We start from the raw sequence: 18,295 nt of genomic DNA, 5'->3' as shown, positions 1-18,295 counted from the left end.
AAAGTGATGGGAGGGAAACTAGCCCCCCCCCACACGCCCATCAGTCCCCCAAACACACCCCAATCAAAATTTTGAGATAGTCATTTTGTTCAGCGTAGTTGATTTTCAGATAGAAAATATGTTTTTGAGGAGGAAACTCCCCCACAACCCTTAGGGCAAGGGTTTTAAGTTATGTCCTGGGGGCAAATAAGGTTTTTATAGGTGGCGTTGTCGTAGAAACTTCAAAACAGGCTCATTCGATTGAAAATTCAAAGGGCTAGTGCCCTTTTTAATAGTCGAAAGTGATTGGAGCGCAAAAAGCCCCCCCCCCCCTACGCCCATCATTCCCCCAAACACACCCAATCAAAACTTTGAGATAGCCATTTTGTTCAGCATAGTTGATTTCCAGATAGAAAATATGTTTTTGAGTAGGACACTCCCCTACTACCCTCAGGGCAAAGGTTTTAAGTTATGCCGTGGGGGCATATAAGGTTTTTATAGAAGGCTCATTCGATTAGAAATTGAAATGGCTTGTGCCCTTTTTAATAGTCAAAAGTAATTGGAGGGCAACTCGTCCCTCCCCCCCCCCACGCCCATATCATTCCCCCAAACACATCCAATAAAAATTTTGAGATAGCCATTTTTTTCAGCGTAGTTGATTTCCAGATAGAAAATATGTTTTTGGGGAGGATAGCCCCCCCCCCCACCGTCCTCAGGGAAAGGGTTTTAAGTTATGCCCTGTGTGCATATAAGGTTTTTATAGACTGTGTTGTCGTAGAAACTTCAAAAAAAGCTCATTCGATCGGAAATTCAAAGGGCTAGTGCCCTTTTTAATAGTCGAAAGTGATTGGAGGGCACCTAGCCCCCCCCTACATTTTGTTCAGCTTAGTTGATTTCCATATAGAAAATATATTTTTGAGGAGGACACTCCCCCACAACCCTCAGGGCAAGGGTTATAAGTTATGCCCTGGGGGCATATAAGGTTTTAATTGAATTCTTTGTCGTAAAAGCTTGAAAAGGGGCTAATTCGATTTGAAATTCAAAGGGCAAGTACCCTTTTCAATAGTCGAAAGTAATAAGTGATTTTTTTTTTTTTTTAATGTTGTTGTTGTTTATACCAGGGCACTTCGTATCGAAGGAGTTGTCGTGGGAACTTCGAAAGGGGCTCATTCGATTGAAAATAGAAAGGGTTGATGCCTTTTTAAATAGTCGAAAGTGATTGGAGGGCAACTTATCCCCCTTCCACTCCCACCCTCCCTCGCCCACTTTCCCATTTGCCCATTATGCTTCAAAACTAAATGTTGCCTTAAGATTAAATCAAAATGCACTGTGATAATGCTAATTCCCAATAAGGCATCTCAGCAGTATCCAAAGAATGACTGAGGGCGTTATGTTCAAGCTTTCGGGGCTACTTCTGCTATTAAAATCTAACCAGATCAAAATAGCGTAAGTGTATCCAAGCTATCAAAGAAAGTAAACAGATTTTCCGAATGGTATCAAGTTTTCCATTTTAGGTCAACTAGAGGAGGTGTGAAAATAAATTAAACAGTACTATTTATTTCCAGATTTTTAAAAGGGTGTATGCTATAAAAAATTTCTGAAAATTTTTCTCCAGCATACAAATAGCAGGTAAAACTATAAAGTCTTAAAAAAAAAGATTTAAAGTATTATTTTCTTTTTCCCTGAAAAGACTATGTCAATATAAAAGGAACAGAAATTAATTAAAAAAAAACTTTTTCCACAAAATAAGTTTTTAAAAGAAAAGTAAAGAACTCCATTAAACAAAAAATGAGCAAAAATAAAATCAAATAATCTACCAAACGTGAAACTACCACAAATCAGCATCTATAAATAAATGAAACCTAAAACAAACAGAAATCACAATAAGCAATCAAGTCAAACTCAAAACGAGCAGAAATTAACATAAGTTGGGCGCAAAACCCCTATGCCTTCCAAAGGCCAAAACAAAATTTGCACTTTACTGCAAAATTACAAATGAATGTGCATTGTTAGTTTTATATACATATACTGATATTTAGTAATCAAAATGTTAACATTATTTGATTTATTAAAGTTATAAAAGTAAAAATTCTTATATTTTTATCAGAAGGCATGGGGGTTTTGAGCCCAACTTATGTTAATTTCTGCTCGTTTTGAGTTTGATTCGGTTATTTATTGTAATTTCGATTCGTTTTGGGTTTCATTTATTTATCGATGCTGATTTGCGGTAGTTTCACGCTTGGTAGATTATTTGATTTTATTTTTGCTCATTTTTTGTTTAATGGAGTTCTTTACTTTTCTTTGAAAAACCTTATTTTGTGGGAAAAGTTTTTTTAATTAATATCCTTAAATGTCAAGTTAAAATTTAAGCTACATATTTCGAAAGATATCTAAATTTAGTTTTTTTTTGGTTTTTATCAAAATAAGTGAATTGTTTTGATAAACGAGAATAATATTTAGCAACAGCATCAAACTATTTCCTTTTATTTTTCATTCACCCACGATTCAACGTCACATTTCTGTCAAATGTCAAAATAGTTCTTAAGTAAATTTGACAGTTCCAAGATTCGTTAAAAAGATTTTTGAGGTCTATTTGAAAAAGTGAATCAGCAATTCCCAGCATGCATACCATCTCCTTTCATATGCTGTTGAAGGCTGTGTTTGAAGTCTTTTATTCAACTAGTGTTGTAAGTGGAGGGAACTTTTGAATTCTGAACAACTGCGAATGACACCACCTTTTATGAATAGAATTCGCTATTATATTCATTTTCAAAGGAGAAAATAGAAGCCATGATTATCCTTTAATCTTTTCTTTGCTTGAATTATCTCTAAACCATGAGCTACTTACAATATTGTCGTCCGAAAAGACAGAAATTAAATAAACTTTAATCAGTTTTTGTGGGAACAACAACATAAAATGACTCAATGATGGCATACGCTCCTAAAGCTAGATACAAATATAAATTAGAAAGCGGTTTTTACAGTTCGAAGAAGAAAAGTGGCGGAATATGTTTTCCTACCAAGATATTATCACATTTATTTTGCGATAAGTGGTCATATACGGAATAAATTGGCGAGAAATTTTCTCAAAAATGGGAGAGTTTGATTTATTTAAATGTAAATTCCCAAGTAAACTAAAAAATTACCAGTTTACCATTTACCAGAAAATGCATAGTTTTTGAGGAGAGGAAAATAAATTTTTTGAGGGAAGTAAAGTTCAAGTGAATTTGAGCAATTTGACACAAAAATCAAATCTGGCCCATGAAACTCTAGAGAAAAAACATCAGGAAGGGATCAGAAGGCTTATCTGTATAAGTACTTACATTAATTTTGTTTCTTAAAATAAAATGAATGTTATAATACATTATATTCATATTTTATAAAAATAATACAAAAATAATACAATAATACATTACATATTTTATAAAAAAAAAATTACATTCATTTTATTTCTTTTTATTTTAAAATATTAAGGCTGTATAAATGTTTTTTGTGTGTTAATGCGTATCATATAAAGTGCCTTCTGTAGGAGGTACAAAATTGTTCATCCCTTTTGGTATTTTATTTCATTTATGTCTTTTAGTAGATTATAAAACTCGTTTGATAATATGGAGCCTCCAATTCGAGCTTAGCTCCCTTTTGGCTTTATTGGATTAGTTTTGTTTGTTTGTTTTGTGTGTTAAATAAATAGATAAAATCTTAAAATAAAGTCTTCAGACAAAATTTTATGTAGGCCTACTCATAGACTGAATCTAAAACAGAGTTTTATAGAGCATTACCGAATTTTGTAGTGCGTGGGAATTTAAAATGTCACTTGGTAATCAAAGATATTTATGAAAACTTAAAATGTTTATTATTATTCAAAATTAAACAGACCGGTTCTCCAATGAAAAGTGCATTTACTCCTTATAGAACGATTTTAAAGCTTGAAACAAGCAAAAATTAGCTTATGTAAGCTGTAAAAAATCAAACGAGCATAAATTGCTATGAAAAAAAAAAATGAAACCTAAGACGTATATAAATAGAAATTATATAACACTTTAAAAAATGACGATAAAGGGTGATGCTGCCACCCCAAAACTCTACTTAAGGTTAGAATCGTATTTTGCACTTCCAAGAAAACTCGATAGATAGCTTAAACTGAAATTTCTATTTAGTCGAATACTTTTTCTTTACACTATAAGGCATTTAACATTAAGGAAGAGAACAGTAGCCAGAATTAAAATGATTTTAAAGCATAAATGTGAATTAAACAAAAAACATAAGACATAAAACGCAAACATAAAGCAAAAGAATAAGAAATCAAAACACAAACTAAATCAGCTATCACAATCGTTTTATACCAAATTTTTTTTTTTACTACTAACAAGTGAATGTTGCCTTCCCTCATTCCCCCAAAAGGCTAGATTTGTGCTTTACTAAAAATAACACAAATAGCTTAAGGGGAAAGTTTGAACTGGCCGATTAATTGTCTGTCTATTGGATATAAAATGGAATGCATATTAAAGGAAGACAGAATTGATAAAAATATGCTGAATTCCATGCTAAGCTTTCACTAAGATTAGGCTACTTATCGTTACAAGTATACTATGGTCTCAGAAAAAGAAACTCAGATTGTTCAGCAAAACCTAGTTTTTAATCACATGGTGGAAAAAGAGAACTGTATAAAACAAAGAATTACTTTATAATAACATAAACTAAAATGATGTTTCAACCGATGAGGTTCATTAATATCACAGTTATTTGCGAAAATTTATTTACGTGAAAAGTTTTACTTCATTTATTTCTGTCCTTAAGGTTTACTTTGAGTTTTATTTCTTCATATACAGTAATATCGCTTTGTTCTATGCTTCACTACTAGTCTAACCTAATCTCAGCTCGTTCTAAATTTAAACTCAATCTTCAAATTTCCTGGAGCAGAATTTTTTTCTATTTTATTTCTGTCTGTTTTTTAGTTGATGTAATTTTTGAATAGTTTGACAGCAGAAACATTTTCATAAGTTTTGTTAATGATTGCAGCTAACATTAACTGATGGCGTAAACTTTGTAGAATTATATTCGTTGTAGAACTATTCATAGTAGAAACAATGGCATTGTGCTTCTAGCACCAGTAGCCTCAGGTTTGTAGTTGCACCTTTCAGAAGTCCCTTAACAATATATTTCCCCAAAATTTGGGGAAATATATTCTTTATGTCATATGATGTTGGATGTATTGCAGTGCTTGTCACAGATCCTTAATAAACAATGTCAGAAGTACATAACACCAACGTTGGTGAAAATCAAACAGTATTTGTCACATAAATGTTTTTCATATGATTTGAAATCCTAAATAGGCAATATTGCAATATGAGCCTCAGATTTGTATATGAGAGCACTGAAATTTACCGAAACGGGAAGTGCCAAAATTTTATATTGATAGCTAGATATTTATTGCAAAAAAAAACAGGACCAAACACAAAATATTGCTCAAAATGAAGATTCAACAGCACAGACAAACTGAAATAGAAAAAAAAACTTGCTTACATAAAACAATTTAAAATCTCGTCCTCCTCCCTTTCCTTATAAGAAAATTCCCTGGGTTTCATTTCCACTTTCTGATGTTTTGCAGAATATTTAATGGTCCCCCCAAAAAATAACTGAAACTTTAAAAAAAAGGAACTTCTGGTAATTCAGTAGACACATCAAAAGAAATGGCTTTTTTTTCCTGGATAATTAAAAAAAACTTTTTCCACAAAATAAGTTTTTCAAAAAAAAGAACTCCATTAAACCAAAAATGAAAAAAAAAATAGAATCAAATAATCTACCAAGTATACAACTACAACAACTCAGTATCAATAAATAAATGAAATCCAAAAACAAACAGAAATTAAAATAAATAACAGAGTCAAACTAAAAACGAGCAGAAATTAATATGACTAGGGTTCTAAACCCCATGCTTTCTAAAAGCCAGAATATAATTTGTACTTTACTGAAAAAAATTAAAATGAATTTAATGAAAAAAAAATGTGCATTGTCTATTTAATATACATATGCTGATGTTTATTCCTTAAAATATTAAATAATTTTTGATTTCCTAAGGTTATAAAAGTGAAAACATTTAAAAGAATTTTTTTGGGGAATATAATGGGGAGTTTTCTATAAAACCTTTTCTATAATGACCGCGCGTTCTACAAAAATCTTATATGTTTCCACGGCATAAGTTACAGCCCTTGCCTTAAGGATTGGGGGAATTTGTTATCCTCAAAAACATAATTTCTAGACATTTCTGATATGTTGAACAAAATGCTTATCTCGTAATTTTGTCTGTAAGTGCTTTGGGAAACGATGGACGTGAGGGGTGATTTGCCCTCTAATCACTTTTGACTAATAAATGGCACTAGTCCTCTCAATTTCCAATCGAATGAGCCCTTTTTGAAGCTTCTACGACAAAACTATCAATAAAAACCTTATACGCCCCAAGGACATAACTTAAGACCTTTGTCCTGAGGGATATGGGAGAAGGGTTGTCATTCTAAAACACATAATTTCCAGACCTTTCAACCACGTTGAACAAAATGGCCATATAAAAATGTTCATCGGAAGTGTTTAGGGAAATAATGGGCATGAAGCAGGGGTGATTCTCCCTCCGATAACTTTCAACTCTTAAAAAGGACAATAGCCCTCTCAATTTCCAATCCAATGACCCCTTTTTGAAGTTTTTATGACACCGCTTTTTATAAAAATATTATATACCCCAAGGGCATTACTTACAATCCTAGCCCTGAGGGCTCTGGGGGGGGGGGGTTCATAGTAAACACATAATTTCCTGACCCTTTAATTACATTCAGCAAAATGGCAGCATCAAAATGTTGATCAGTAGAGTTTGGGGTAATGATGGGCGTGTGGGGGGTGGACATTCCTTCTCCAATGACTTTTGACTATTATTAAGTGCACTAGCCATCTCTTTTCCCAATTGAATGAGCCCTTTTTGAAGTTTTTACGACAACGCTTTCTATAAAAACGTTAAATGCCCCCAGGGCATAACTTACAATCTTACAATCCCCCACAGCCCTGAGGGCTGTGGGGGTTGTCATACTCAAAAGCATAATTTCCGGACCCTTTAACTACGTTCAACAAGATAGCTATATCAAAATGTTGATCGGAAGTGGTTGGGAAAATGACGGGAGTAGGGAGGACTCTGTAGATATGAAGAGTACATAATTCGGTTATCAAAAGAATGTATCTTCTCAAGGTCAATCAGGGGCTGTTTCTAAGCCAATACTACGAGTACAAAATTTATTCAAGGATTACTGATCGAGTGCAATAGGGTCAATGCCCCCTTTTTCAAAGTCGATTTATTTGTTGTTTCTGTGTGTAATGACTTCGGGACGAAGTTTGCACATACGCATTAACGGGAACAATGTATTGATCCCCTCGAGGGGAACTGGATTTCTGAGAAATTGATTACATAATCGGCGGGGAATGGATTTCTGAGAAATTGATTTGCATAATCGGCGGGGAATTATTGATTGACGAAAGGGGAATTAAGAAACATTATGGCTTCTTTGATATTTAGGTCTGAGGGATAAATGGTCTTTAGTGACAGAGATAAATTGATATTCTATTTTTAAATATGGCTTCTCAGGTCTCTAGGCTTAGCGATAAATTAATATTCTATCGAAGCCTTAATAGAGTAACCAAGAACACCTTAGAGATGAAGAGACTAACGCGGAAATTTTTTCCTGGGAATTTCAAATCTGACAGCTCAGGGACGCCAAAACAAAAGGAACACGCCGAAATTACGTTTAGGGATTATTTGGGCGAAACCGTTTGAGACATTTTAGAAGATGATTTAGGCGAAACCGTTTGAGACATTTTAGAAGATGATTTAGGTGAGACAGTTTGACACATTTTAGAAGATGATTTGGGCGAAACACTTTAAGACATTTTAGAAGATGATTTTGGGTGAAACAGGTTGAGACATTTTAGAAGATGATTTCAGTTGATGATTTAGAAGATGATTTGGGTGAAACTCCATGGTCGTTATAATACACAAGCTCCATTTGAACAGTGTTGTAAGGTCCCCTATCCCAACCCCAAAAGGATTCCTTTACCCACTTGGCCCCCGGGCCCCCAAAGGCCCCTTGGTCCCCCAAAGGCCCCCGAGCCCAGGGCCCCCAAAGGGTCCCGGATCTCTCAAAGGTCCCCCGTGCCCCCAAGGGGCCCCCAGGTCCTCAAAGGGCCCCCAGGCCCCCAAAGGGCCCCCGGGGCCCCCGAAGAGGCCCCTCCCCATTTTTTAAAACTTATTTTTGTGCACTTGAGACACAGAAGGGCCCCAACATTTCAAAAGGCTTTATTATATCTTTTCGGAACAATTTCTTTTCTTAATGTACCTCCTAAACCCATTTTACAAGTTGAAGTATCCCATCCGTTTCACCCACAACTTTACTTTACAGCTTTTTGAATGCTCCAACACCAAGCAATACTTTTCAAAAGGCATTTCATAACAAATTCTTTTCTTAATTTCCCCCCTAAACCAATTTTACAAGTTGAAGTATCCCATCCTTTTCACCCACAACTTTACTTTATAGCTTTTTGAATGCCCCAACACCAAGCAATACTTTTCAAAAGACATTTCAGAACAAGTTCTTTTCTTAATCTCCCTCCTAAACGCATTTTACAAGTTGAAGTATCCCATCCTTTTCACCCATAACTTTACTTTACAGCTTTTTGAATACCACAACACCATGGAATACTTTTCAAAAGACATTTCAGAACAAGTTCTTTTCTTAATGTTCCACCTAAACCCATTTTACAAGTTGAAGTACCCATCCTTTTCACCCACAACTTTACAGCTTTTTGAATACCAAAACACCAAGCAATACTTTTCAAAAGACATTTCAGAACAAGTTCTTTTCTTAATCTCCCACTTGAATCCATTTTACAAATTGAAGTACCCATCCTTTTCACCCACAACTTTACTTTACAGCTTTTTGAATACCACAACACCAAGCAATACTTTTCAAAAGACCTTTCAGAACAAGTTTTTTCTTAATGTCCCACCTAAACCAATTTTACGAGTTGAAGTAACCAACCTTTTCACCCACATTTTTACTTTACAGCTTTTTGCATACCAAAACACCAAGCAATACTTTTCAAAAAAACATTTCAGAACAAGTTCTTTTCTTAATATCCCACCTAAACCCATTTTACAAGTTGAAGTACCCATCCTTTTCACCCACAACTTTACTTTACAGCTTTTTGCATACCACAGCACCAAGCAATACTTTTCAAAAGACATTTCAGAGCAAGTTCTTTTCTTAATATCCCACCTAAACCCATTTTACAAGTTGAAGTGCTCATCCTTTTCACCCACAACTTTACTTTAAAGCTTTTTGAATACCAAAACACCAAGCAATACTTTTCAAAAGACATTTCAGAACAAGTTCTTTTCTTAATGTCAACCCTAAACCCATTTTACAAGTTGAAGTACCCATCCTTTTCACCCACAACTTTACTTTACAGCTTTTTGAATACCACAACACTAAGCAATACTTTTTAAAAGAAATTTCAGAACAAGTTCTATTCTTAATGTCCCACCTAAACCCATTTTAAAAGTTGAAGTACCCATCCTTTTCACCAATAACTTTACTTTACAGCTTTTTGCATACCACAACACCAAGCAATATTTTTCAAAAGACATTTCAGAACAAGTTGTTTTCTTAATTTCCCTTCCAAACCCATTTTACAAGTTGAAGTACCCATCCTTTTCACCCACAACTTTACTTTACAGCTTTTTGCATACCCCAACACCAAGCAATACTTTTCAAAGGCATTTCAGAACAAGTTCTTTTCTTAATGTCCCTCCTAAGCACATTTTAAAAGTTGAAGTACCCATCCTCTTCAGCACAACTTTACTTTACAGCTTTTTGAATGTCCAAACACCAAGCAATACTTTTCAAAAGGCATTTCAGAACAATTTCTTTTCTTAATGTCCCTCCTAATTTTACAAGTTGAAGTATCCCATCCTTTTCACCCACAACTTTACTTTACAGCTTTTTTAATACCACAACACCATGCAATACTTTTCAAAAGACATTTCAGAACTAGTTCTTTTCTTAATGTCCCTCCTAAACCCATTTTACAAGTTGAAGTACCCATCCTTTTCACCCACAACTTTACTTTCCAGCTTTTTGAATACCACAACACCAAGCAATACTTTTCAAAAGACATTTCAGAACAAGTTCTTTTCTTAATGTCCCTCCTAAACCCATTTTACAAGTTGAAGTATCTCATCCTTTTCGCCCACAACTTTAGTTTACAGCTTTTTGAATACCACAACAACATGCAATACTTTTCAAAAGACATTTCATAACAAGTTCTTTTCTTAGTGTCCCCACTAAACCCATTTTACAAAATGAAGTATCCATCCTTTTCACCCAAAACTTTACTTTCCTGCTTTTTGAATGCCCCAACACCAAGCAATACTTTTCAAAAGACATTTCAGAACAAGTTCTTTTCTTAATGTCCCACCTAAACCCATTTTAAAAGTTGAAGTACCACTCCTTTTTACCCACAACTTTACTTTACAGCTTTTTGCATACCACAGCACCAAGCAATACTTTTCAAAAAACATTTCAGAACAAGTTCATTTCTTAATGTCCCTCTTAAACGCATTTTACAAGTTGAAGTACCCATCTTTTTCACCCAAAACTTTACTTTACAGCTTTTTGAATACCAAAATACCATTTAATACTTTTCAAAAGACATTTCAGAACAAGATCTTTTCTTAATGTCCCACCTAAACCCATTTTACAAGTTGAAGTGCCCATCCTTTTCACCCACAACACTACTTTACAGCTTTTTGCATACCACCGCACCAAGCAATACTTTCCAAAAGACATTTCATAACAAGTTCTTTCCTCAATGTCCCATCTAAACCCATTTACAAGTTGAAGTATCAATCCTTTTCACCCACAACTTTTCTTTACAGCTTTTTGAATACCAAATTACCAAGCAATACATTTCAAAAGACATATCAGAACAAGTTCTTTTCTTAAAGTCCCTCCTAAACGCATTTTAAAAGTTGAACTACCCATCCTTTTCACCCACAACTTTATTTTACAGCTTTTCGAATACCCCAACACCATGCAATACTTTTCAAAAGACATTTCAGAACAAGTTCTTTTTCTTAATGTCCCTCCTAAGCCCATTTTAAAAGTTGAAGTACCCGTCCTCTTCAGCACAACTTTACTTTACAGCTTTTTGAATGTCCCAACACCAAGCAATACTTTTCAAAAGGCATTTCAGAACAAGTTCTTTTCTTAATGTCCCCCCTAAACCCATTTTACAAGTTGAAGTACCCATCCTTTTCACCCAAAACTTTACTTCACAGCTTTTTGAAAGCCCCAACACGAAGCAATACTTTTCAAAAGACATTTCAGAACAAGTTCTTTTCTTAATGTCCTACCTAAACCCATTTTACAATTTTAAGTACCCATCCTTTTCACCCACAACTTTACTTTACAGCTTTTTGAATACCAAAACACCAAGCAATACTTTTCAAAAGACATTTCAGAACAAGTTCTTTTCTTAATGTCCCACCTAAACCCATTTTACAAGTTGAAGTACCCTGTCTTTTCACCCACAACTTTACTTTACAGCTTTTTGCATACCACAGCACCGAGCAATACTTTTCAAAAAACATTTCAGAACAAGTTCATTTCTTAATACCCCTCTTAAACTCATTTTACAAGTTGAAGTACCCATCCTTTTCACCCAAAACTTTACTTTACAGCTTTTTGAATACCAAAATACCATGCAATACTTTTCAAAAGACATTTCAGAACAAGATCTTTTCTTAATGTCCCACCTAAACCCATTTTACAAGTTGAAGTGCCCATCCTGTTCACCCACAACTTTACTTTACAGCTTTTTGCATACCACCGCACCAAGCAATACTTTTCAAAAGACATTTCATAACAAGTTCTTTCCTCAATGTCCCATCTAAACCCATTTACAAGTTGAAGTATCAATCCTTTTCACCCACAACTTTTCTTTACAGCTTTTTGAATACCATAACACCAAGCAATACTTTTCAAAAGACATATCAGAACAAGTTCTTTTCTTAATGTCCCTCCGAAACGCATTTTACAAGTTGAACTACCCATCCTTTTCACCAACAACTTTATTTTACATCTTTTCGAATACCCCAACACCATGCAATACTTTTCAAAGGCACAACTTTACTTTACAGCTTTTTGAATGCCCCAACACAAAGCAATACTTTTCAAAAGACATTTCAGAACAAGTTCTCTTCTTAAAGTCCCTCCTAAACGCATTTTACAAGTTGAAGTATCCCATCCTTTTCACCCACAACTTTACTTTATAGCTTTTTTAATACCACAACACCATGCAATACTTTTCAAAAGACATTTCAGAACAAGTTCCTTTCTTAATGTCCCACCTAAACCCATTTTAAAAGTTGAACTACCCATACTTTTCACCCACAACTTTACTTTACAACTTTTTGAATACCAAAACACCAAGCAATACTTTTCAAAAGACATTTCAGAACAAGTTCTTTTCTTAATTTCCCACCTAAATCCATTTTACAAGTTGAAGTACCTAGTCTTTTCAACCACAACTTTACTTTGAAGCTTTTTGCATACCACAGCACCAAGCAATACTTTTCAAAAAACATTTCAGAACAAGTTCTTTTCTTAATGTCACTTTTAAACGCATTTTACAAGTTGAAGTACCCATCCTTTTCACCCAAAACTTTACTTTACAGCTTTTTGAATACCACAATACCATGCAATACTTTTCAGAAGACATTTCAGAACAAGATCTTTTCTTAATGTCCCAGCTAAACCCATTTTAAAAGTTGAAGTGCCCATCCTTTTCACCCACAACTTTACTTTAAAGCTTTTTGAATACCACAACACCAAGCAATACTTTTAAAAAGACATTTCAGAACAAGTTTTTTTCTTAATGTCCTACCTAAACCCATTTTACAAGTTGAAGTACCCATCCTTTTCACCCACAACTTTACTTTACAGCTTTTTGCATACCACAACACTAAGCAATACTTTTCAAAAGACATTTCAGAACAAGTTCTTTTCTTAATGTCCCACCTAAACCCATTTTACAAGTTGAAATACCCATCCTTTTCACCCACAACTTTACTTTACAGCTTTTTGCATACCACAACACCAAGCAATACTTTTCACAGGCATTTCAGAACAATTTCTTTTTTTAATGTCCCTCCTAAACCCATTTTACAAGTTGAAGTACCCATTCTTTTCACCCACAACTTTACTTTACAGCTTTTTGAATGCCACAACACCAAGCAATACTTTTCAAAAGACATTTCAGAACAAGTTCTTTTCTTAATGTCCCATCTAAACCCATATTACAAGCTGAAGTACCCTTCCTTTTCCCCCATGACTTTACTTTACAGCTTTTCGCATACCCCAAAAGCAAGCAATACTTTTCAAAAGACATTTCAGAACAAGTTCTTTCTTAATGTCCCACCTAAACCCATTTTATAAGTTGAAGTACCCATCCTTTTCACCCACAACTTTATTTTACAGCTTTTCGAATACCCCAACACCATAAAATACTTTTCAAAAGAAATTTCAGAATAAGTTTTTTTTCTTAATGTCCCTCCTAAACCCATTTTAAAAGTTGAAGTACCCATCCTCTTCAGCAAAACTTTACTTTACAGCTTTTTGAATACCACAACACCAGGCACTACTTTTCAAAAGACATTTCAGAACAAGTTCTTTTCTTAATTTCCCACCTAAACCCATTTTACAAGTTGAAGTACTCATCCTTTTCACCCACTACTTTACTTTACAGCTTTTTGAATGCCACAACACCAAGCAATACTTTTCAAAGGACATTTCGGAACAAGTTCTTTTCTTAATGCCCCACCTAAACCCATATTACAAGCTGAAGTACCCTTCCTTTTCCCCCATGACTTTACTTTACAGCTTTTTGCATACCCCAAAAGCAAGCAATACTTTTCAAAAGACATTTCAGAACAAGTTCTTTCTTAGTGTCCCACCTAAACCCATTCTATAAGTTGAAGTATCCATCCTTTTCACCAAAACTTTACTTTACAGCTTTTTGCATACTACAACATCAAGCAATACTTTTCAAAAGACATTTCAGAACAAGTTCTTTTCTTAATGTCCCACCTAAACCCATTTACAAGTTGAAGTACCCATCCTTTTCACCCACAACTCTGCTTTACAGATTTTTGAATACCACAACACCCAGCAATACTTTTCAAAAGACATTTCAGAACAGGTTATTTTCTTAATGTCCCACCTAAACCCGTTTTACAAGTTGAAGTACCCATCCTTTTCATCCACAACTTTATTCTAGAGCTTTTTAAATACCACAACACCAAGCAATACTTTTCAAAAGACATTTCAGAACAAGTTCTTTTCTTAATGTCCCTCCTAAACACATTTTACAAGTTGAAGTACCCATCCTTTTCACCCACAACATTACTTTACAGCATTTTGAATACCCCAACACCAAGCAATACTTTTCAAAAGACATTTCAGAAAAAGTTCTTTTTCTTAATGTCCCTCCTAAACCCATTTTACAAGTTGAACTACCGATCCTTTTGACCACAACTTTACTTTACAGCTTTTTGAATACCACAACACCAAGCAATACTTTTCAAAAGACATTTCAGAGCAATTTCTTTTCTTAATGTCCCACCTAAACCCATTTTACAAGGTGAACTACCTATCCTTTTCACCCACAATTTTACTTTACAGCTTTTTGCATACCCCAACACCAAGCAATACTTTTCAAATACATTTCAGAAGAAGTTCTTTTCTTAATGTCCCTCCTAAACCCATTTTACAAGCTGAAGTACCCATTTTTTCACCCACAACTTTACTTTACAGCTTTTTGAATCCCACAACACAAAGCAATACTTTTCAAAAGACATTTCAGAACAAGTTCTTTTCTTAATATCACACCTAAACCCATTTTACAAGTTGAAGTACCCATCCTTTTCACCCACATCTTTACTTTACAGCTTTTTGAATACCACAACACCAAGCAATACTCTTCAAAAGACATTTCAGAACAATTTCTTTTCCTAATGTCCCACCTAAACCCATTTTACAAGTTGAAGTAACCATCCTTTTCACCAACAACTATATTTTACAGCTTTTTGAATACAACAACTCCAAGCAATACTTTTAAAAAGACATTTCAGACCAAGTTCTTTTCTTAATATCACACCTAAACCCATTTTACAAGTTGAAGTACTCTCTTTTTGACCCACAACTTTACTTTACAGCTTTTTGAACCCAGGGATACTAGTGAGAGAGACATGCAAAAAGCTAGGTTCATTTTTTTTACTAAAGCAAGTGCTACCATCTATTTCAATTAAGGTATAGATGGAAGCACAATTGTTTTTTCCTTCACCTGGGTACCTGCAGCCAACCTACAATACCACCATTTTTCAAGTGACTGCACTCACGTTAGGTTCGTTTAGGTTCACTTAGTGTGGCGCGCCATCTATACCTTAATTGAAATAGATGGTAGCACTTGATTTAGTAGAAAAATGAACCTAGCTTTTTGCATGTCTCTCTCATTAGGCTCCCTGGGTTCAAAAAGCTGTAAAGTAAAGTTGTGGGTCAAAAAGGGGTACTTCAACTTGTAAAATGGGTTTAGGTGGGACATTGAGGTGGGACATTTACAGCTTTTTGCATACCACAACATCAAGCAATACTTTTGAAAAGACATTTCAGAACAAGTTCTATTCTTAATGTCCCACCTAAACCCATTTTAAAAGTTGAAGTACCCATCCTTTTCACCCATAACTTTACTTTACAGCTTTTTGCATACCACAACACCAAGAAATATTTTTCAAAAGACATTTCAGAACAAGTTGTTTTCTTAATGTCCCTTCCAAACACATTTTACAAGTTGAAGTACCCATCCTTTTCACCCACAATTTTACTTTACAGCTTTTTGCATACCCCAACACCAAGCAATACTTTTCAAAGGCATTTCAGAACAAGTTCTTTTCTTACTGTCCCTCCTAAACACGTTTTACAAGTTGAAGTACTCATCCTCTTCAGCACAACTTTACTTTACAGCTTTTTGAATGTCCCAACACCAAGCAATACTTTTCAAAAGGCATTTCAGAACAATTTCTTTTCTTAATGTCCCTCCTAATTTTACAAGTTGAAGTATCCCATCCTTTTCACCCACAACTTTACTTTACAGCTTTTTTAATACCACAACACCATGCAATACTTTTCAAAAGACATTTCACAACAAGTTCTTTTCTTAATGTCCCACCTAAACCTATTTTACAAGTTGAAGTACCCATCCTTTTCACCCACAACTTTACTTTACAGCTTTTTGAATACCAAAACACCAAGCAATACTTTTCAAAAGACATTTCAGAACAAGTTCTTTTCTTAATGTCCCTCCTAAACCCATTTTACAAGTTGAAGTATCTCATCCTTTTCGCCCACAACTTTAGTTTACAGCTTTTTGAATACCACAACAACATGCAATACTTTTCAAAAGACATTTCATAACAAGTTCTTTTCTTAGTGTCCCCACTAAACCCATTTTACAAGTTGAGTACCCATCCTTTTCACCCAAAACTTTACTTTACTGCTTTTTGAAGGCCCCAACACCAAGCAATACTTTTCAAAAGACATTTCAGAACAAGTTCTTTTCTTAATGTCCCACCTAAACCCATTTTAAAAGTTGAAGTACCCATCCTTTTCACCCAAAACTTTACTTTACAGCTTTTTGCGTACCACAGCACCAAGCAATACTTTTCAAAAAACATTTTAGAACAAGTTCATTTCTTAATGTCCCTCTTAAACGCATTTTACAAGTTGAAGTACCCATCTTTTTCAATCAAAACTTTACTTTACAGCTTTTTGAATACCAAAATACCATGCAAAACTTTTCAAAAGACATTTCAGAACAAGATCTTTTCTTAATGTCCCACCTAAACCCATTTTACAAGTTGAAGTGCCCATCCTTTTCACCCACAACTCTACTTTACAGCTTTTTGCATACCACCGCACCAAGCAATACTTTTCAAAAGACATTTCATAACAAGTTCTTTCCTCAATGTCCTATCTAAACCCATTTACAAGTTGAAGTATCAATCCTTTTCACCCACAACTTTTCTTTACAGCTTTTTGAATACCACATTACCAAGCAATACATTTCAAAAGACATATCAGAACACGTTCTTTTCTTAAAGTCCCTCCTAAACGCATTTTAAAAGTTGAACTACCCATCCTTTTCACCCACAACTTTACTTTACAGCTTTTCGAATACCCCTACACCATGCAATACTTTTCAAAAGACATTTCAGAACAAGTTCTTTTTCTTAATGTCCCTCCTAAGCCCATTTTAAAAGCTGAAGTACCCGTCCTCTTCAGCACAACTTTACTTTACAGCTTTTTGAATGTCCCAACACCAAGCAATACTTTTCAAAAGGCATTTCAGAACAAGTTCTTTTCTTAATGTCCCCCCTAAACCCATTTTACAAATTGAAGTACCCATCCTTTTTACCCACAACTTTACTTTACAGCTTTTTGAATGCCCCAACACCAAGCAATACTTTTCAAAAGACATTTCAGAACAAGTTCTTTTTTTAATATCCCTCCTAAACCCATTTTACAAATTGAAGTATCTCATCCTTTTCGCCCACAACTTTAGTTTACAGCTTTTTGAATACCACAACAACATGCAACACTTTTCAAAAGACATTTCATAACAAGTTCTTTTCTTAGTGTCCCCCCTAAATCCATTTTACAAGTTGAAGTACCCATCCTTTTCACCCAAAACTTTACTTTACAGCTTTTTGAATGCCCCAACACCAAGCAATACTTTTCAAAAGATATTTCAGAACAAGTTCTTTTCTTAAAGTCCCTCCTAAACGCATTTTACAAGTTGAAGTATCCCATCCTTTTCACCCACAACTTTACTTTACAGCTTTTTTAATACCACAACACCATGCAATACTTTTCAAAAGACATTTCACAACAAGTTCTTTTCTTAATGTCCCACCTAAACCCATTTTACAAGTTGAAGTACCCATCCTTTTCACCCACAACTTTACTTTACAGCGTTTTGAATACCAAAACACCAAGCAATACTTTTCAAAAGACATTGCAGAACCAGGTCTTTTCTAAATGTTCCACCTAAACCCATTTTACAAGTTGAAGTACCCATCCTTTTCACCCACAACTTTACTTTACAGCTTTTTGAATACCAAAACACCAAGCAATACTTTTCAAAAAACATTTCAGAACAAGTTCTT

The sequence above is a fragment of the Artemia sp. Qi Xiang Cuo genome, chromosome 18, assembly GCF_049724085.1.
Source record: "Artemia sp. Qi Xiang Cuo chromosome 18, ASM4972408v1, whole genome shotgun sequence".
Classification (NCBI taxonomy): domain Eukaryota; kingdom Metazoa; phylum Arthropoda; class Branchiopoda; order Anostraca; family Artemiidae; genus Artemia; species Artemia sp. Qi Xiang Cuo.
This window is presented reverse-complemented; position numbering follows the sequence as displayed.